A 22164-nucleotide genomic window follows, 5' to 3' on the forward strand; every position below is an offset into this window, starting at 1 on the left:
TTTCAAAAGCAAATTCTAAAGTGAAATTGATGACATCTTACAAACACTTGCTCAAACACTTCTTTCACAGCAAAATACAACACTGGGAAAATGTTAAGAACCAAATTGCCAGCATCACTCACCAAAGTCAACTATTTCAGAGTCCCCTCCATACAGACTTATGAAGCTGTGTCAAGTCATTTTCCATGTGTAACTTCAGGGTCCTGGGGGATTTGGCAGTCCTGGCTCTTCCTTAAGGTGCTGCTGATAAGCAGTGCATTTAAACTAAGCTTCAAGTCATAGAAAGGTGCCTTTAAGTACCTGTGCAGTTAAATGCCACGGGATTTAAAATGGAAATGACATGAATTAATTTCCTAAGAAGAACAAAAAGAAAAGGAAAGTCAAGAAGAAAGGCAGCTTCTTGTAACACAATATGCAGATTAATGGCACACACTGATTGATTGAAATGTCAAAAACACACCTTGCAGATACAAATGAAGCTATTGGAAGAGTTTGGGGGCTTTCTCACTCTCTCGTACTCATACGAAATACTAACTGATAAAATAAAGGTAAAATTACTTTTTCTTGGTAATTTAGCTTCTTCTCTACCCGCAAAGCTACCCCCTTGGGACAATAGTCCCTAGTGAAAGAGTGTAAGATCCATCCACAGGCATCTCACTGTATCAGGAATAAAATTAAAATTTTCTGTATCAGCTTATAAAATCCTGTTTTACCTGGCTTCAACCTCTTCTCAGCCTTTCTTCAACCTTATCCCACATCACCTTCTTTGGCACTTTGGCCTCTCTGGGCATATAGGCCTCTTTCTGTGCCCCAATAGGGTCTTGGTACTGGCTGTCCCTTCTGCCTGGAACATTTCCCTTCTGCTCTTCACAGGCATGCATCTTTTTGATTTTCAAAGACAGGTCATTTCTTCCATGTAACAAGCCAACATCTATTAGAGCACCGCGTTTTAATTTTCCACAGAGTGCTTATCTGATGTTTGCTTTTATTTGTTTGTCTACCTCTGCTGGAAAGTGTTGTCCATAGAAGTACAAACATTGACTTTCTTGTTCCTAGTTATGTCCTCTACTTGCAGAATGGTATCTGGCTCAGAGAAGGTACTGAATTCAAAATTTTGAAAGAATAGCTAGAACAGTAAAAGTGAGATCTGGAAGCCAACTGTACAGCACTGATAAAGGGTAAAGGGTAAAGGTATTTGAGAAGGAGGTACTCTGTTCCTTTAGCAAATATTTTCTGGTCAACCTTAGGTAAGGCTTAATTGAATGATGACTATGCTTCCAGTCTTATTTGGATTCTGTCAAATACAAAAAAAGAGAAAAGGATGCATGTTGCTAACTTCCAGCCATACATATATAATATTGAATAAAAGCTTAAACTCTTAAATCCAACACCTGAGGTTTCAATATTGGCTCCACTACTTCCTAGCTGTGCGACCTTCAGTAAGTTACTTCATCTCTCTAAGCCCCAAAGACCTCATCCATAACAGGTCAGGTCTATTTCACAAAGTTACAATGATTAAAATGTAATAATGCACCTGCAATAGTCATCACAGTTGCTGGCATCTAATGAGCACTTAATAGTGTATTTGCTGTTATTAATAAATATATTACATCAAGTTGTCAGTTACGGTGGGTCCTCTCTCTCACTTCTTGTTACTTGACCAGCCAGGTCATTTTTTTGGCTTCTCCTTAATAATGCAACAACTGTGACAAAGAAAATAGAACCTTGTCCCCATGTTGTTTGGGTGACTTTTCCTTTGTGTCTCTACCTATCTCTTTCCGCCAGACTGCCTCACTAGAGGTTAAAATTACTTTCTTCTATATAAATATATAGTGAAATGAATGTTAAAACTGTTTTTGGAAGCATATTAAAGAAAATGCCATTTTTTCCTTATCTCTCCTATATAGATTTAGTTATTGTATCTTCAGAAAAGTCAGCCTTTTCCTCTCCCCACCTGTCAAAAAAATCTCAAAATATGGTGTGACCTTGAACTAATTGCTTTCCCTTTCTGTGTCTCAGTTTGTCTGTTTCAAGTAAGTATAATAATGCCTAGTGGCAGCTGCTCACTTCATGGTAGTGAGGTGAAAATTAGTTTCTCATCTTCAAAACCAGAGTCACCTTCGAAACTCCCCCCAACACACACCCACACATTCATTCAATTGCCAGGTTCTCTAGTTCCCCTGTGGGCAACATTTTTTTTTTCATGCGTCTTTTCCTTTACATTTCACCTACTTTTACTCCAGTTGAGATCCTGAACGCTCTGCTCCTAGTCCCAGACCTTCTCTGAGTCCCTAGCCTGCCTCTCTTCCACCCCATCCCACTCTCACTGATACACAGCTGCAAGCATCAGCTAACACGCAAAGCAGCAAGCCACATTGATGGAGTGCTTACCCAGTGTCAGGCACTCCACATACACTGTTATTTAATTACAGCTGCAATGATAGTCATGCCCACATTCAGAGACTCTCATCAGCTACTTGATTATATCCACATCCATTACCCTTATAACACGGCCTTAGCCTCTCACTGACATTTGCTATTTAATGATCTTGGGCAAGATATGTCATCTCAAAAAGCCTCAGTTTCCTCATCTGCAAAATAAGGACAATAATAGTACAACCTCATGAGGTTAGCTCAGGTTTTCTTATCTGTGGCACAATTGGTATGTTAGGTCAAATGCTTTTTTGTTTGTGGGCGATGCACTATGCATTGTAGGATGTTTAGAAGCATCCCTGGCCTCCACCCACTAGATGGCAGTAGCACCCTCTTTTTTCCCCTACCCACCCACACTCTCACACCCATTCAGCTGATCAAAAATGTCTACAAACTATAGAAATGACCCCTGAAGACTTTATAGAAAATGGTATGGAGGTTCCTCAATTACAGATAGATCTACCATATGACCCAGCTATTCCACTGCTGGAAATCATCATGTTGAAGGTATACCTGTACTCCAATGTTTGTTGCAGCACTATTCACAATAGCCAAGAGTTGGAACCATCCCTAATGTCCATCACCAGATGAGTGGATCCAGAAAATGTGGTATATCTACATAATGGAATTCTACTCTGCTATAAAAAAGAATGAAATACTACCATTCGCAGCAACATGGATGGACTTAAAAAAATTATATTAAGTGAAACAAGTCAGGCACAGAAAGAGAAATACCACATGTTCTCACTTATTTGTTGGAAGTAAAAATAAATAAATAAATAGATAAACAAACGGGGGGGGGGCAGGAAAGAAGACACAACAATCACAATTCCTTGAACTTGTTAAGACAATCAAACAGATATGATGTTGATGGGCGGGGGGGGGGATGAGGGAGGGGGGAGGGAGGATTCGGTAAAGGGACATGAAAATCAACTACATTGTATGTTGATAAAATAAAATTTTTTTAAAAAAATGTCTACAGACATTGTCCAATCCTCTTCTCTCCACCACCTCACTGAAAACTACTAGGCCATTGGGATAGTTAAATTAGGTACTTTTCGATACGGGACATATACTGTCCCTTTCTGTCTTTTAGTTCTTGAGAGCTACTTGTACATTCCCTGTTCCCCAGCATAACCAGAGGACTGGAAGCTCCCAACATTAGTCCTAGGTTTTCCTGCCTTCTTGTTTTTTCTTTTCACTGCAACACTCTCCCACTCCACACCTACCTTGCAAACTTCTATAATTCTCCAGAATTATTTTCCTAGTTTCTTCTAGTTCTTTTCAACTACATGGTATTTCTCCCTCTACATACTTTAAAATACATTTTTGTAGCTCAGTGATGACCTTTGCCTTCTGCCATATTGGATAGTTATTTGTGTAATTGTATTATCTCTCCTGCTGGAACTGAAAACTCCATGAGAATGAAATTCTTTGCTTTACGTCTGTTTAGCCAGCACAAATGCGAGCAGTTTCTGGCATGTATTAGTTGCTCATTAAACGTTTGTTACATTGAATTTAGGACACAAAAGAAATAAATGACTTATTATAGGGCAATGACTACATATGTTAAAGTATACTAAACAAAAGTTAGAGTAAAAAATTGAAATTGTATACAGCTGCTTGTTGAAATAGTCAGATAATTGAGCCAATAGAGGCTTATTATTTAAATTATTCATACAACTTGCTTAGTTCTTTATTTCTCTTTGCACATGTAGGAGCAGCTGAGAAAGAATTCTAGTTTTCATTTGAAAACTAAGTGATTTGCCTGTTGATGGAATTTGTATTCTTCTCCGATATACATTATTGCTTGATTAATCAAGAAACTTGAGGCAACTGCCAATGTGGAAGGATGTAAGCAAAAATTGAACTTTTTTCCCCATCTCTCCCTGTAGTTTTAGAAAAAAAATCAAACACTCTCTCTACCCACAGACACACTTGTTTGCTATGGTAGGTAAAATTGCCTGTTCTGCAAGAGTTTGAAATCGAAACAAGCTTATACACAGCCACTGTTACATGATGCAGTTTTGATAAAGTACAAAAAGACACTGATCTTCAATTTAGGAAACATGGATTAAAGACCCAACATGAACAGCACTGTAACTATGTTAGGTTGAATGATGGCTCCCAAAGATGTCCATATTCTAATCCCTGGAATCTGTGGATATGTGACTTTACGTAGCAAAGGGATCTTGTGGGGGTGATTAAGGTAAAGATTTTGAGATGGGGAAATTATCCTGCATTACCGAGGTGGGTTCAATGTAATCCCAGGGTCCTTAGAAAAGGAAGGCAGAGTGACAAAGAACTTGGCCTGTCAGTCAACATAACTGGTTTCAAAGTAGGCTAACCACACACCTTTTTTCAAGAACTATGAGAAAGGAGGCACCCTTGATCCACTGAGGAGGCCACAGTGACAGAGTGTAAACCTGCAGTTGTTTGGGGATTTTTTTGCCACCATGTAGGAAAGCCTGCCAGAGAAAATGCCAGCAGTTAGTAGAGCGATGAGTTTAAGGGTGGTAGGTTCCATGTACTAGCTTACTAGCTAGTACTAGCATCTGTATCTAGCTATGCCGGAAGCTACCCTGTTATGAGATTTTTTTGGTTACATGAGCCAATAAAATATGTGTGTGAATAAATATCAAATATATCAAATATATGTGTGTGTGTGTGTATATATATATATTTGATAAGCTAGTTATAGTAGATTTTATTTACTCAGAACAGAAGTCTGTTGGTTGGAATGTGGTGCTGATAACACCAAGGTCAAAAGTTCAGATCCCCATACTGGCCAGACACCAAAAAAGAAAGGAAGAAAAACAAAAAATCATAAAATATATGTGAAAGTATGTGGTACAGAATATATACTCAATATATAAAATAAATTTTTCTCCTCTGTGATATGTAAATGCTGATTGTAGAAAATTCAGATCAACACTGACAAAGTACATTTGCAAAAATATAAATCATTCCGAATCCCACAACTGGAGATAGTCATTAGTAATAGATGAATGCTTATTTTTTTATTTATTTTTTCACTTGACCAGGAATGCAAAGTGTAATAAACAGGAGAATTCAGGGAAGGTTTTTAGAGAGTGAGCCATCTAAACTTGATCTTGAAGGATAAGTGGAATTTTGATAGGCAAAGAGAAAAAGATAGCAATCCATACATATATAGACAATTGATTTTTGACAAAGTGCAAAGATAATTCAGTAGAAAAACAATAGTCCTTTTGACAAAAGATGCTTAAACAATCAGATATTAATATGCAACATTATGAACTTAGGTTTGTGCCACATGCCATATATGAAAATTAACTCAAAATAGATCATAGAACTAATTGAAAAATATAAAATTATAAAACTTCTAAGAGGAAACATAGGAAAAAATTTTAAGGATCTTGAGTTTGACAACTTTGCCATTCAATGGTTAAGCCCTTGAGGCTCTGGGCATCCCTGCCCCCACAGCTTGGCAGGGTGCAGCCCATGAGTTACAGTCATGGGCCTGCAGTCCTCTTGGACTGCAATTGCATACTGATGGCTCTGCAGCCCTGCCCCCACTGCTCCACTGGGCAGAGTCCTGGTAGGGGTCTCTATGCTGGCTCTTCCTTTGCAGTCATTCTCTGCCTGGGCTACACACCTGCAGCTCCAGGTGGTTTCATCCTTTGAAACCTGGCTGAAGACAGCCATACCCCACAGCTTGGTGGGTACAGGGCACACCACACCAGATCCCACAGGAGTTACATGTGGGAAGGCCAAGGAGTGCAAGGAGTGAAGCCTGCCCTTTGAAGGGGTGCCAGGCAGCACCCATTGGAATCATTTTTCCCTGCAGATCTTTATGCTCTGGGACTGTGAAAGTAGGGGCAGCCCAATTATCATAAAAATGCCTTTGGGGCTATTCTTCCATTGTCTCCAAGAATAAATCTTGACTTCTGCTTAGATGGCTGGCTAATCTCCTTATCAGGTGATCATTTAGCCACACCATTGGTGTTCTCTCCTGAACATCTTTTCTCATTCTTTACAATAAGGGCAGGCTGAGAATTTTCTAAATCTTTTAATTCTGCTTTACTTTTGATTTACAGTTTCATTTTTGACTCATTTCTGTCTCCTTGCATTTTACTGTAAGTGGAATCAGGATTCCTCAACACTTTGTTTAGGTATTTCCTCAGCCAAATATCTAATTTCATCATTCATGAATTCTACATTCCATGAAACACTGGGACTCTAACACAATTTACCCAGGTTCTTTGCTGCTTTACAATAAGGATGGCCTTTCCTCTATTATCCAATAATATGTTCCTCATATCCAGTTGAGACCCCAACAAAATGGCCTTTACTATCCATATTTCTAAGACATTCTGTTCACAACCACTTAGGTATTCTATAAGGAGATTGAGACTTTCTCGGTAGCTGACTTTCTCTCCTTCTGAGCCCTCTCCAGAATCACCCTCTATGGTCTGTCCACTGTGATATAGGCCTTTGTTAGTATGCACTTCAAAAGTTTTCCAGCCTTTACCCATTCCCCAGATACAAAACTACTTCCACATTTTAGCTAATCATTACAGAAGCATACCCATTTTCCAGTATCAATTTTTACTTGTACAAATTAAGCAAGAATTTAGGAGACTTCCTATCTATTTCATTTCTAGGAACACTGTGATTAATTAGCCAACACCATAGGTCTGTGTGAGTCAGACTATTCTGACTGCTGTCTTGACTCTGCTATTCATTACAGCACTTTGCCCACCTTCCCTTTAGTGGTTGAGTGCTGCCACTTGGCTCCTGCCAGCTCGGGACCCAGTTAGTCTCATTGCATTTAATTTTTCTAATCAAGTGGCTGCTCTTCCCAATGTAATGCCAAGCCTACACATAAGAGCAATCAAAGAACTCCTCAAGGATACTGCAGCTCTTCTCACAATTTATTTCTCAATGTATCAGTGAAAAGTATGTTTTCTGGACCCTTCCTAGTGTGGGTGAGTAGGTCTTAAATGACAAATCTACTGTAACATTCTAATATCTCTAAGTCTTTGAATTCCTTCTTCTATGTTGAACAAAGGGAGGATAGGCAATTTCAACTTGGCTCATGGTGGGCCATGTTTTGGTCCATATTTTAGCCAACAAACCAAATAAACTCTTAAAGTGCTTTGTAACTCCCTAAGCTATATCATGAAATATAGAATCTTTGTTTAGTGAGTCCGTATCAATAAATTTGGCTCAATCCTACTTTATGCTTCTTCCATTATTATCCCACATCCTTGGTGTTCATTCTCACACATGACCTCTGGTTTTCTGCATGTATAAATTAGAAAATTTAAATAGTTCTTTTGGAGTATAGTTCATGTCTGCATGGGTCACACCATCCCACTCCTTTGGGGGCCTTCTAGAACTAGAGTCTAGTTATAGGCCTAGAAGCAAAGACGGGTGGTGGGGGTGGGCGCTGAGGAGAACCAGCGTTGTCTTGCTGGCAACTGCCTCCGGTGAAGCCATTACAGCTTCTTCAGGCAATACAGAATTAATCCCCTCAGAGGATTAATCCAAGCCCATTCAGAAGATTAAGCCAACATTATTCAGAGGTTTACTCAGAGGATTAAGCCAACACCACTGTGGGTATGGAGGCCACTACCACTGGGGATGGGGATGCTACTGACACTGGATGGGGAACCACTTCTGCTGGGGTTGCAGAGATCAAATCCACTGTGGGTGGCTTTTGTTTAGCATGCACTTCGAAACTCTTCCAGCCATACTCATTACCCGGTTCCAAAGCCATATTCACATTTTAGGTATTAGATACAGCTGAATCCCACTCCCAGTACCAATTTTCTGTCTTAGTTTATTTGGGTTGCTTTAACAAAATACCATAAAACTGGGTAGTTTATAAACAACAGAAATTTATTTCTCACAGCATTGCAGGCTGGAAAATCCAAAGATAAGGCACCAGCAGATTCAGTGTCTGGTGAGAACCTCCTTTCTGGTTCATAGATGGTGCCTTCTTGCTCTGTCCTTACACGGTAGAAAAGGCAAATGAATTCTCTTGAGGCTGTTTTATAAGTCACTAAACTCCATGAAAACTCTGCTCTCATGTTCTGATCATTTCCCAAAGGCTCCAACCCCTAATACCATCACTTTGGGGACTGAAATTTTAACATATGAATTTGGGAGGACACAAACATTCGCACCATAGCAATATATGAATAAATTCAAGGGACAACACAGGCTTGGATCTGAGCATGGTAACTACTTCCATGTGTACAGAGCACAGGGAGTACAAGAGTGGAGGAGGACTGTGAATAGCATGTAACTAAAGTAGTTAAGAGAACAGAGTTCTGAAGCCAGATGTCCTGAGACCAGATCCTAACTCTGCCATTTACTAGCTGTGCAACCTTGAAAAATTAACTTTTCTTCCTCAGTTTTCTCATATATAGAATGGGAATAAAAATAAAGCCAGCCTTGAAGTGTCTTTCTGAGGGTTGACTATAAATGTGAAATTAATACATGAAAGTTGATATATGCAATATATTTGGCACATGCAAACATGACATAGTTAATACAATAAATTTTAGTTAAATTATTATTAATATTTTTACAATTTTATTGAGATATAATCCATGTACTATGCAACTCACTTATGTAAATGTAAATGCAATATTTTTTTAGCATATTCACAGTTGTGAAAGCATCTGCATTCTCCCTTTCAGAATGTTTTGCCACCCCTAAAGGGAACATTGCGCTCAATAGCAGTCATTCTCTAAGCCCTCACCCTGCTTTCAGCCACTACTAATCTAGTTTCTATTTCTATAGATTTGCTCATTTTGATATAGATCTGTATTCATATCATACTCATATGCAACATCTCATATAAATGAAACCATATCACATGTGGTCTTTTTATTTTTACTCAGCATAATGTTTTTAAGGTTCGTCAATGTCATAGCATATATCAATACTTCATTCCTTTTCACTGACAAATAATGTTGCACCACACTGCACTTTGCTCCAGTTACTATTATTGCAGGATAGAATTTCTTTTCTTTTAAAATTTTTATTTATTTATTTATTTTTCTGCAGTTAGTTGTTACAGGGAATGAACCCTGGATCTTGGTGTTATCAGGACTATGCTCTAACCAACTGAGATACCCAAATCAGCCCCAAGATAGAATATCCTTGAGTGAACGAAGGGATAAGGAAGAAGCAGATAGGTGATCTTAATGGTGACCCAGGCCCCAGGAGCAGCAGGGAGGTATATTTGACTAGAGAAGGGAAAGGATGCTTGAGGAAGGAAGCTGAAAATTTTCTGGAATTCTGTCAGAGACCTGTCTGCTTTCCTGTGGCTGGCCCTGCCTGATGTCAAAGGAATAACAGGTGACTCATTCAATCTATACAGAGGCAATCTAATGCAGAAAAAAAGTCCTGCCTTCTTACTCACTAGCCCTGTTAGCTTGGGGGAAGTCATTTAATTCACTTAAGTCATTAGATGTCAGTTTCCTTCTGTCATTCTCCCACCTCTCCATTCATCCCCTCCAGCCACATTCTTACCTCATACAACCCATTGTGAAAATCATATCTTAATGAAGGTAAAAGTAGTTTAAAAACCATAACATATTTTTCAAAGTATAACAATGTTTCAAATAGTGCAATGTGGTAGAGGCATTTTAAAATGGTTTCTAATGACAGAAAATTACTTTAGGGATCTCTGAATTTCTTAGAAATTGAAAGGCAAATAAGGAACAAATCAGACCTTCAACTGGCTATTGTGGTTAGTTGAAAATGGGTCCTAGAAGACTCCAATGACCTTTGAGGTAGGAGTTTATCTTATTGCCTGTTACAACTTATAGGATATGGGAACATGTAGATGAATCTATTTTGTTGAACCAAAAACTGAACTGTACTTCAATCAGTGTGTGTACGATTTGCATGTTACATTCTTCAATCATCTTTAGTAAAGGAACAGAAGTATCATTGATACTGGGTGACTATAAATAACAATTTATTGTATCATTTCAATTAGCTAGAAGAGAGGATTTTGAATGTTTCTAACACAAAGAAATAATAAATGTATGAGGTAATGAAAAAAAAAATCAGTGGTTGCCAGGTTTTCAGGGGATGAGAGAGGGAAAGAGGAATGAATAGGTGTAGAATAGAGGATTTTTAGGGAAGCAAAACTATTCTGTGTGATACTGTAATTATTAATCCATGACATTATGCACTAGGCAAAACCCATAGAATTGTACAATACAAAGAGGGGACTCTAATATAACACACTCATGTAACATGTCAATAATAAGGGAAACAGTACATGTGGGTGGGTAGAGAGTATGGGAACTGTCTGTACTTCCTGTTCAATTTCTCTGCAAAACTAAAACTGCTATAAATATAAAGAAAAGAGAGAAGTATTACTGATACTAATCTAGTTAACACTTAATGAACATGTACTATGTGTCAGACAGGGTGCTAAGCTCTTCATATGCATTAAAATGCATTGACTCACAACACCCTGTCCAACCCCTATAAAGAATCCAAGGGCAAGAGAAGTAAGAAACTTTACATTGAAAAAGTCATTTGCAAATCTAGGACTGTAAGCTAGTTTGATTCAAAGTCAAAGTCTTTCAAAAGGATTTTGGTTTACTTTTTTATTTTATTATAATTAAGTATAATAATCACATATCATTTCATATTCAAAGACTTTAGGTCCTAAAAAAGGATCTGGAGGGTGTTTTGTTTTTTTCTGTTTTGTGTGGTTTAGGTTCCATTTGAAACTATTCAGCAAAACACAGGCATGAATTCTGAGTTTGGTCTCCCACTGAACACCTCAACTGAGCTGGTTCTTAATTCAAATTATAGTCCTTAAAGATACTGAGAACTCTTCAGATCCTTTGTGTCATTATCTCTGCCAAAACAGAAAATGTCTCCATGTTCTGTGCCACCATACTTCATCCTGTCATTTATTCCCAAACTTTTCAAAACTCAACTCATCCATGAAATCTTCTGTGATTGAGGCGGAAGCCACCCAGACATTCTGTTAATATCTTCAGTGTGATTGATATTTCTCACCCGCAGTGTGGCAAGATAGCATATGTGTATATGTGGGCAAGCGTATATATCTTTATGTTAATGTACATCTGTTCCTTTCATCTCTAGCATATACTATTAAGATGTTAAGCTCCCAGGGTCTGTCTTTGTTTCCCACCACAGAAAAAGACATTTTTTCACCAGGGTAACCCCGGTGCCTAGCTCCGTGGCATGATGTACATGTTTAATAAACATCGAATAAGTGAGTGAATGCTCAGTGATGACAGTGACAACCTTGAAAGAAAATCTCTCCTTGCACACAGAGAAAATAAGATCATGTACAAACGTAACTGCAAATAGCTTGCCTTCTCAGGTATTTTATTTTCAAGCATTCTCAGCTGAAATGTGCTGTGGAAAGGCTGAGACTTAGCAAGTAATTTTCATTTCACCTCTGTTTTCCAAATGGTTACCACTTACCAAATACACCACACTTATAAAGTGTGCTTTTCCCCTCTTTAGGTATAATACAATGCTGTATTCTTTTGTATGTCTTTCCCTCTTAAAGCTATGGGGTCCATTCATGTCATGTTATTTATCGTGGATATATTCCTTGGGTTAGGGCAAAAGAAAAGAACTAAAATTGAACAATAAAGTTCTAACTCACTAACTCCCCTCTTTTGTTATGAGAAAAAATATTTGCCAAGTTGAAATTCTGAGTCTTGTGAGACTCTTATGTGGTTACACCTGATGTCAGTCTTTTTTTGAATTATTGTTATTACTTTAAACAACAGCAGTGATCATAAATAAACAATATAATGTGTTCTGTTCTATAAGAGCCACCAGTGCTTAAGAAGATTTGAGTCATACTACCTAGATTTTAATCCCATTTCTGCCTCCTTTCTATTTTGAATAATCTTGAACAAATGAGTTATTTAGCTTCTGTCCCCCTCAGTGTCTTTATCTTTGAAATGAAGGTGAAAAGGGTGTTGGGATTCAATAAAATAATTCATATAACTGGGCTTAGTTACAGTCATATGCATAGGAAGTCCCTCTTGTTACCTGGCATTATTTTTATAGTAATGATAACTATTAGTAGACAGGGATAAGTAGACTCCTCCATAAACAAATGCCTTCAAAACCTCCTAAAAGAGGGATTCCTAATCTTTTGCAACACTGACACAGATCCATCCAAGAATACTAAATGGAAGGCAAATTCCAGGGAACTGCTCCATGAATGCAGTATGGTGGTGGTTTCAATATTCAAGAACGGGTAGTGCCAACAATCTGGATGAAAGGGGGAGTGGCATTGGTTAACTTGAAGAGCATTTACTTGAGCATTTAGTGGCTTCCAAAGGTTCAATAGTAGCTATATGAGGGCTCAAGTTCTCCCAAGCAGCACCCTGGCAGCTTCCCTGACCAGCTGCCCTCTCTATCGCACTTTACAGGCTTGCAGAATTGTGCATCTGTCATTTCAGCCACTTTCTGCAAATCCTCCATTCCTTTCCCTGAGACCCAGATGTCTACCACACCAGAAGCAGTCTCAGCTTTACTTCCCTGGTGAGTGCCAAATATGTTACTGCCTTCCCCTTTCACCATCCTCATCCTAGCCCCGGATATTACATCTCACATTTTTTTTTTTTGTTTAGTCCTATTTGTAATTGATCGTCCCCAAGCCCCATGCCTTTTACCATGTTGCTAGTGGCTATAGCCTCTCAATTTTATGAATTATAACAACAGGCAGGAGTTATTATCACTGTTACAAACTAAGACATAGGAGTCACTGCTTAGCCTCATTCCCAGCAAAACACAATATGTTCACAGGGCCAACTCCATGTTTCTGAGGTGGAAACAATGTGGATTATAAAGAGCTCGTGTTTGTGTGTGTACAGTTGTGCACATGTGTGTGTGTCTTTTAATGAAGGAAGATATTTATCTTTTACCCTTTGAATAACATCTCCTTAGTTTGCAATTTATTTTATTCTCCTGGTTTATGTACCTACCTACATACATATTTATTTCTTAAAAAAAATAGAAAATGTAAAAAAAAAATCCCATAATACTATTACTTAGATATATATTTTCTACACATATAAATGCATAATATATACAAGTATACTTCAAACAGTTTGTGGAAAAATAGAAATTAAAGATAACAGAAATCTTTCCACAAACTTTTTGAAGTACTCATATATGTAATACATAAAATGATCGATGTCACATTTACATAATTTCTTGTAATAAGAATTTTTAAATTAATAATATATTGTGAATATATTTTCATCTCTATTCAGAGAAGCGGCATCATTATGAGTGACTACATAGTATTTCTATTAAATTGATAGATCATATTATGTCATTTATTTTTAGGTACTTAGGTTGTTTCCAATGTTTACAATCCTCCAGTGATCATGCATGTACATACATCTTCATCCATTTGTCACTGATTTCCTTAAGATAAATTTTAGGAAAGGAAATGTTAGGTGAGGGGCAGGCACATTTTAAAGACTTTTGATATACATGCCACATTCATCTCCAGAAGGGTTATACCAAATTACACTCTCAACAGCAGTTTATAAAAGTGTTCTTTATACTCTTGCCACTACTGGGAGTTTTAACTTAGTTTTTAATTTAAAAAGCAAGGAGGAGGTATTCCATAGGGCTTCAGATCTCTCAGAGTAGGGCCACATCAGATTTATGGTAAAAAGATTTGTTAACCAGGGCCTGAGTCATGGGAATGTAGGCATGTTCGCTCTATTACCAAGAACTCTATGAATCAGATCTAATAACTATTTTCAGTCACGACCAATACAGCCACATTTCAGAGACAACCCAAACTGGAAAAAGCTATATATTTTTTATCATAAAAATTCCCCTGGAAGTGATAATAGCAAATATCCTTTTAGTTCTCTTTAGATTGGGGCAATAATATTGTTTCACTTGAAATTACCTATCTCATTTTAGACATTGAGGGATCTAATTTATAGATATGTTTCCGGAAATAAGTGGAACTCTATTTGTTTCTAAATAAAAATGTCAATCATAAAGTATAGATGCTGCAAATTACTCATGTAGATGTCTACTTTTTGTATATGAATCAGGAACCTGACAAGGCTGTTTGGAACTTGTTCCAATCTGTTGCTCTGTCCATTTAACACCCTTTCAAAAGACAATAATTCTCAGTCCCTCTAATAGTAGGGAGAAGTCAGAAATAAGCTTCAGTACTGATAGGGCCAATTCCTATTACGATAACAATTCCATGTGGGACAAAAATCTGCATGCTAGTGTTTATACACAACAGAAGAGGAAGAGCTATGATAGTTAATAAAACAAGTGGTTGTATCTTCTGATCTCCTCGAGGATTTTAATAAGGTTTGCAGAGGGTTTTTGGAAAATTTATCTGAATATCTAAATACTCCTGTAGAACTTGTTATGCATTTATTTTACTGATTCTAAATATAATTAGGAACTTCATAAATCTCAAGAAAAAATTAAAGTTAGAGTGCTCTCACTATGATCTGATTTTATTTTGCTTTGATTAATTGATGCCCACGAACTAGATAACCTTGAACTTCTAAGATAAATTCCTTAGGATAGATCTACTGGGGATGGATACAGGTTTCACTTGTCACCAGGATTTTTTTTAATATTTGGTTTCCTAAAAAGCTAAAAGAATGATGTTATAAAAACTTTGGGAATATGGAGAAAAGGGGGAAAACTGAGATTTGTCATTCCAATTTCGAAGGGCAAATGTGTATATTTTGGAAAAAGTTCTCGTAAATTAATAATTAATCTAACCATTCAATCATTTATTCAACTACCATTTATTAAATATCAACAATGAGCACATCTTTGTTAAATCTTAATCTGGAGAAATCCTGGGGCCTTAAAAACTTAAATTAGTATTTACATTTGTTTCTTTCTGAAGCAGGACATTCTACTGACCTAGGACCACTTCATTCCTCTTTAAAGGTCTTTGTTTATGAAGGATTTTTAGGTTTGGCTCTCCCAGGGCAATCCCTTTTTCTTTTCTTTTTTTTTTTTTTTTTGCTATTCCTTGTCTTTCTTTCAGCACAATATTTTTAATTTTATTTACTGGGACTAGGAGATTTCCCTTTACTCAATGGGCTGTAATTTCCTTATTGTATCTAATTATAACTGGGTATCTAGATTGGCATCCCAGCAGAAGGAAGCTATGGCTCCAAATTGTGGAGCTGACAACAGAAGAAAAGTCTCACTTTTCTTCAATTTGTACTTCACTGACAATAGTAGACATGCCAGCAAGTTCCTCAAAGTGTGCTTCTGTGGCCAGACTTTCTGACTCCCAAACCTTTCCTTATATTTTGTTTAGACACCAAAATGTCTTTGGTCTACTCTACATGTCTCTTCCTGAGATCACCTTCTCAATGAATGTATTAACTTTTTTTCTTTCATGGTTTCATTAATTCAAGCAGGGTTTTAGCTACTCATTACCTAAGATTACAACACTATGCTGTTTTTTGGTAAAATGTAGCTAGTAGTATATTTTAAATCTAAAGTATCTCCATTCCATAATTGAATAAAATGAGATAGGAGAAACCAGTCTCCTCTTTTAAATACCAGAAGTGCTTATTCCTTGTAGGAACAGAGGTCTTGTAACAAGGATTAGTCCCTTTTTTTAAAAAAAAAGGGAGCAGAAGTTAGCATCAGGACCTTCATAAATGTAATGATACTTTTAAACTTAAATATTAGCTTGCAGAAGTATAAGTTTTGAGGGTCAGATTTAAAAGACTGATCAATGTAGTAGACCTTTGATATTCTTGAATGATACACTTAAGAGAACTTTGAGAATAGCTTTCTAAATGTCACTATACCCATTTTTTTGGTAGATTACTCATGTTAATAGGTGATACATCATCAGTGCCAAAAGGTGGTGAGTGATAAATACCAGGTATAGATCCCACCTTCCTGACAGTAGCCCTATCTTGTTTTTGATGATTAATTCTTTCCCATGATATGTATTTTCCATGGAGTGGTAAATCCAAATACCTACCCTTCCATTATGAAAGCCAAAATGGTCTTATTTATTAGATTTTTTCCTTGGCTACTCCAATTTAGCCAAGAGGTCAAAACCCCCAAATTTGACCAAATCCAATTACCAAAATAAACCAAACATTTTCTTGAATGACCTTAAATCTCAGGTGATGAAACACAAATATGAAAGGAACAGGGCTTATTTATTCTACAAGCAGCATCCAGCTGAGAATATTAAGTAGGTCTTGATATCATCTACAGATCCTCGGCTGGATTCATAGTTCTGTACCAAGTCCATTCTTTTACTTTGCTTCAAGCTTACAATTCCTTTTCTGTACTTTCAATAAATTCTTTTTCCTTTGTTTTGTTTTTATGAACAAAATAAATCCAAGTACATAGATGATTTACTAAATTAGAATTACAAATCCTTATTGAGACAAGTACACTGAGGAGGTAGCTAAGCTAACTTACTACCTAGATAAACTGTCTCTTCTGCATGCTCTTACAGAATAGCTCAATAGTATTCTTCAAAAATTAAAAATTACTATATCTAATGAGGGGTTTCTTTTAAATGTTAAAAACACTATTTGGTAGTGGTCTACCATATAGTCAGTCATCTGCTCTATGATAACACAGACAACATGCCCATTTGGATTATGAAAATACATGACTTCTAATGGGAAGTAGCAAAGATTTTGCCTAGAATCTGGCTTTCTTCTTAAAGCAGGGGAAATTTCAGTGCTGTGGTTGCCTCCATGACCCAGGGGGAATTATTTTAGTGTACTACTAGGTTAAGTAAATTGCAATGCACTCTCTGAAAAACTCTTCTTCTTGTTGGCAGATCTTCCCCATTTTTCACTGGTGATAGGGAAGAATGCTTATTCCCCATTTTGAATTTTCTTTTTTTTCATGTAAAGGAAACTCCATTATAGTAGCACCTGTGGCCTCTCTTTACCCCCTTTCCTGTCTTCTCCTTGGTCAGTGGAGTTGCTCATTTGACTGGTGAACTTCAGAGCAAGATCTTGTCAACTATCATTTAATTCATTCTCTTCCCCTTCATCCTTAGAGTGGGCTGCTTACAGGAAGTTGTATTCATGTTTACTACTCCACACTGGACATTTCATAAGGCAGACTGCCATGCTGAGAGAACCCACAGTTGCTGAGAACTTCCTGGGGCTGGATGGGTAAATCTGCGTAATGCTGGTGTTAAATGCTAGGAAGCCTATTTCTGTCACACGCAGAAACGATATTCCCAAATCTGCTCTCCATATGCCTATGCATTTGACTTACTGAACCTCACCCTGTTCTGAAATTGGGCAGCTAGAATGGAAGCCCCAAAATAACATGATCATGGTACTTGAAACTTACCTTATCAAAATCTCTTCAGCAGGTCCTGATCTTCCTGAGAAAATCCAAAGAATTTAAATAAATACTCTGGATTTGAGCAGATGATGTTTCTTTATACCTGGAGGAAGACAACACAAATATCATATTTTCAAAATTATACTATACAAGTGGAAAAATTAGGGTTCCACATTTCTGACTGCTACATTTCTTCAGTAGAATTTAGTAATTTAAAATGGCAGAATATTCATCTCTCATGTGTGTGTTATATGACTAACAAATCTAGAGAAGAGTAAACTAAAGCAAATATATAACTATTTGAATATTGTTAGTATGGATTTACCTTAGTTCATTAAAGAGCGAGCGAGAGAGAGAGAGAGAGAGAGAGTTTATCTATCTCTAGATTTGTTAGTTTTTAATTTCTTTGTCAATGATCACTGCATTTTATAATGTGTTATATGAATTTCATTGGGGAAGCTTTTTACCTATAAATTACTTTTTTGCACATAAATTTGAGAGACTTCTTGCTCTTATTTCATCCATCTGGCCATGAGCTCAAAATAATACAGATATTTATTTATTTATTTGAACTGTAATAGCCAAACAGATATTAAAAAAAAAAAAAAAAGAAAGCATACACCATAATTTACAGATTTCTCAGTTTGATATAGCAATGAAGAAAATAAGTAAATATATGCATTGGATTGAGAATCAGCACTGAATTCAATTCATAACCCTACAGTAATTAGCCCGGCAATTTTGGGCAAGTATCCGAAATTTGCTGAGTCTTAATCTCTCTACATGTAAAATGAAGGGCTTTGTACAAAATTGTCCATAAAGCCTTTCCACCTGTCAAGTTCTGTGATAACTTTTCTTGTAAGAACATGGTTTGATGTATATAGAATGATCAGAAAGAATTTGCATGAGCAAAACCCTCAAGTTTAGATAAAGCCTTAACTTTTAAAACTTATGTGTATCCAATTACTGGTTTCTCTCTAGCTGGGCAATTAGTTACTTGTAGATAAATGATACTAACATGATTGTGGCCAATTAATTTGAGGTACACTTATTGATTTGAAAAATCAATTATCTACCTGAAGGAAGTTAAAAAGATCTGATTTTTAACTCACCAGATTAATAATCTTTTAGGACCTAATGACTAGTGGTTTAGCTATCTATTCAGCTACCTGCTGTTGAGCAGAAGAAGTTGGAATTCTGAAGTGCAAGGAAATGGCAGGTGATGTGTAAGACAGTTTACAGAATTTAGTATGATACTATGATTTTTTTCTCACATATCTTCCAAAAAATATTTTCAGGTGAAATATTCATATCTAATTGATGTTCATATGCTGCTGCCTGGAAAAAAAACAAGAACAATTCCTAAAATTAAGAGTTGAGTGATAACTAAAATCACTATTTACAAGCATAATTTTAAAACTGATATATCATATTTGTTTGTTGTTTTTATTCCAGTGATGGAGATTAATTTAAGCCTGTGTTATATGTTCACAGTGGGCTAAACTCTCTATATTATTTTATAAATTAAGCCTCATAGTTACTCTATGAAAATTTTGAATTATGATTCCCACTTTATGGATGAAGAAACTGAGGCATAGAGGTTTAAGTCAGTTTCCCAGAAAGAAATAAGTGGCAGAGTTAACAGGTTGTTTTGATCCCAAAGCCCTCCTTACTATGCACTATGCTATACGAGTATATCCTGGCACTACAAACCTTGATGGCTACGCCTAAGCCAGTACATATTCAATTTCAGTAAGTTCTTTCAGGCGTATATTACCTGTGCCTCTGAATTGGTTAATATTCATCCTTTAATATATGAAGGCCTTGTCTGACTTTTTCTCAGAATTCTGATTTTTGTATTTTATTTCTATGCTCAGGGAAACAAAAGGATGCCTCTTCTGTCTTTTAGCTTGAGTTTTCTGCCTGGTATTTAGCATGTTTCAAAGAAATGTGTTGATAGCAGGATGCTTACTTTGTACATATCTTGGTACAGAGAACTGAGCTAGGTGGGGCTGTCTGCAGGGAAAGAGGCCTCAGAAAAGACAGCACCGAGATGGGTGGTTGTGAAGAGACAACTAGGCAGAGGGCTTGGTGACCAGAACATTGAAATTATGTCATATTACAGATTTATAAAATATGGGTCTGGAAGAGGCCACACTAATCAATTAGCTCAAATTCCACACTGTGCAGGTGAAAGAAATAAGATACAAAATGTTCCCAAACGAGAAACCAGGTTTCAGATTTTATTCATCCACCCAGTTTGTCAATAGTAGCATTGAATCCTCAATTGTATGTTTACATGCATTTCTTAAAAGAAATTCACTATTCTAGTCTTGCAGGTGTCAGTTATATTGTGCAGTTTAAGACCCAGTGGTTATAAAAAAGACCTTGGAGTCAGACCAGTCAAGGGATGTTACTTCTGGTTTTGGAACTTGAGGAAAGTTGCTTAATCTCTCTATGGACCAGGATCCTAATTTATAAAACAGGATAATAAGAGCAGCCCCTCTCTGTGCTGCTTTGAGGATTAAATGAGGAAATTTTTACAAAGAATGCTGCATCAGGGTCTGGCCCAGAGTAAGCACATAGAAAAATGTCCAAATATTGTCGTTGTTGTCATTATCATCATCATTTCTCTTATGTGGGTCTAATGCAATGAAATATCTTTTGTAAATCATGTTCTCCTTTTAAATAAATATAATATTTATTTTTCTCACCAGTAAAATGGGAAAGACACTAATCTCTATACATATTTGAAATCGATCATCTTGCTCAGAACTGTTCAAAGCAATTGCACTCAAAGGCAGAGGTTCTCCCAGATTCTCATTGCTAGACCTTGTAATTAAAACAAGTAATTTTACATGACACGAAAAAATAGAAAGCCTCACTTTTGTTCTTAATCATAAGTTGATAAGAAGGGATGTCCATTTGGATTCTACTGTTAGGGAGATCAGTTATGCAATATTCATACAAAAATAGTTCCAAATCAATACAACATGTTTTAAATTTACATTAACATTTAAGTTAATGAGAAGCTCAACATGAATTATAGAGCTTTAGATGTTTAGGACTATGTCCCTTCTTGCCAACTTGGAACAGAGTCTATTGACTCACCTTCTAAGTCTCATAAACAGTTTCCAGACTTTATGCATTTTCAGTGCCAGAGGATTTTCAGGCTGATGAAAGGTGCCATATTGACATCACCAGGGAATGCAGTTGGCCCTATTCACTAAAGATGTAAAATGCTCCCAGCAACTACACACACTTTCCCTGCAGGGCAGTTTGCCATAAATTATCAGGACTGGGAAAATTTTAAGATCAGAGCTCACTCCTTTTTTCCCAATACATTTTACTCAACAAACATTTCTAGTGCATCTACTCTGAACAGAGAACCGTAGTAAAACAACACAGATCCTCCTTCAAGGAACTCATAGTCTATTGAAGGACACAGTCATGTATATAAACAATTATAGAATAATATGACATATTCTATTATAAAAGAAGGTACACACTAGGTACTATCAGAGGCACCTGAATAAGACTGGAGGAGAATCACGAACAGTTCTCTGGAAAAACGAGGCTTTAAAGACAAGTAGGCATTAGTCAATTAAAAAAGAGCAGGAGGTTTTGGTGATGGGCAACAATAATCAGCCACAATGTATATCGACATAATAAAATTAAAAAAAAAAAAAAGAAAGAGCAGATCTCAGCATCAGAGGGGTGACCCTATAAAGAGACTGACACCTTCCCTGCCGTGAACAAAAAATTCAGAATAATAGCATGAAAGGTGTCAAGTGTGTGTGTGTCAAGTGTGTACATGTACACATGCACACATACAAGTGTGGGTGTAACAAATTATGATTAGGAAAAAACAAGATCATGAGCAATTGCATATGCCATGCTCAAAAGTTTAGATAGCATACTTAAAATGATGCAGATGCAGAGGTTCTGCTGGGTTGTAAGTGGGCTTGATTTAAGGAATTTTACTATGGTAATAGTACAGAGAATAGATGGAAGGTGAGCAATCCTTTCTCCATAACATTGTCAGCTATCAAAATAGGCCCTAGTAAGTCCATGGTTGAGTTTATATGATACCAGATGCAAGAAACAGGTAGTGATGAATGACTGAGACACTTAGCAATTCCAGCTTTCATAGCTTTCCTTTGACCGTGGAGTGAAAAGGGGCAATAAGAGACTAGAATTAGCAATGCTGCCCCTGGGTTCTACCTCAACTATTTTTGCAGAAACTATTTACCTCAGGTAGTTCTACCTCAACTATTTTTGCAAAAACAATTCATTGAGTGTCAATAATGTTCCAGAATTAGATCCTGTGAAAGAATAATGAAAAGAGAGGTGTGG

This window comes from Cynocephalus volans, chromosome 4, assembly GCF_027409185.1.
Source record: "Cynocephalus volans isolate mCynVol1 chromosome 4, mCynVol1.pri, whole genome shotgun sequence".
Lineage (NCBI taxonomy): Eukaryota > Metazoa > Chordata > Mammalia > Dermoptera > Cynocephalidae > Cynocephalus > Cynocephalus volans.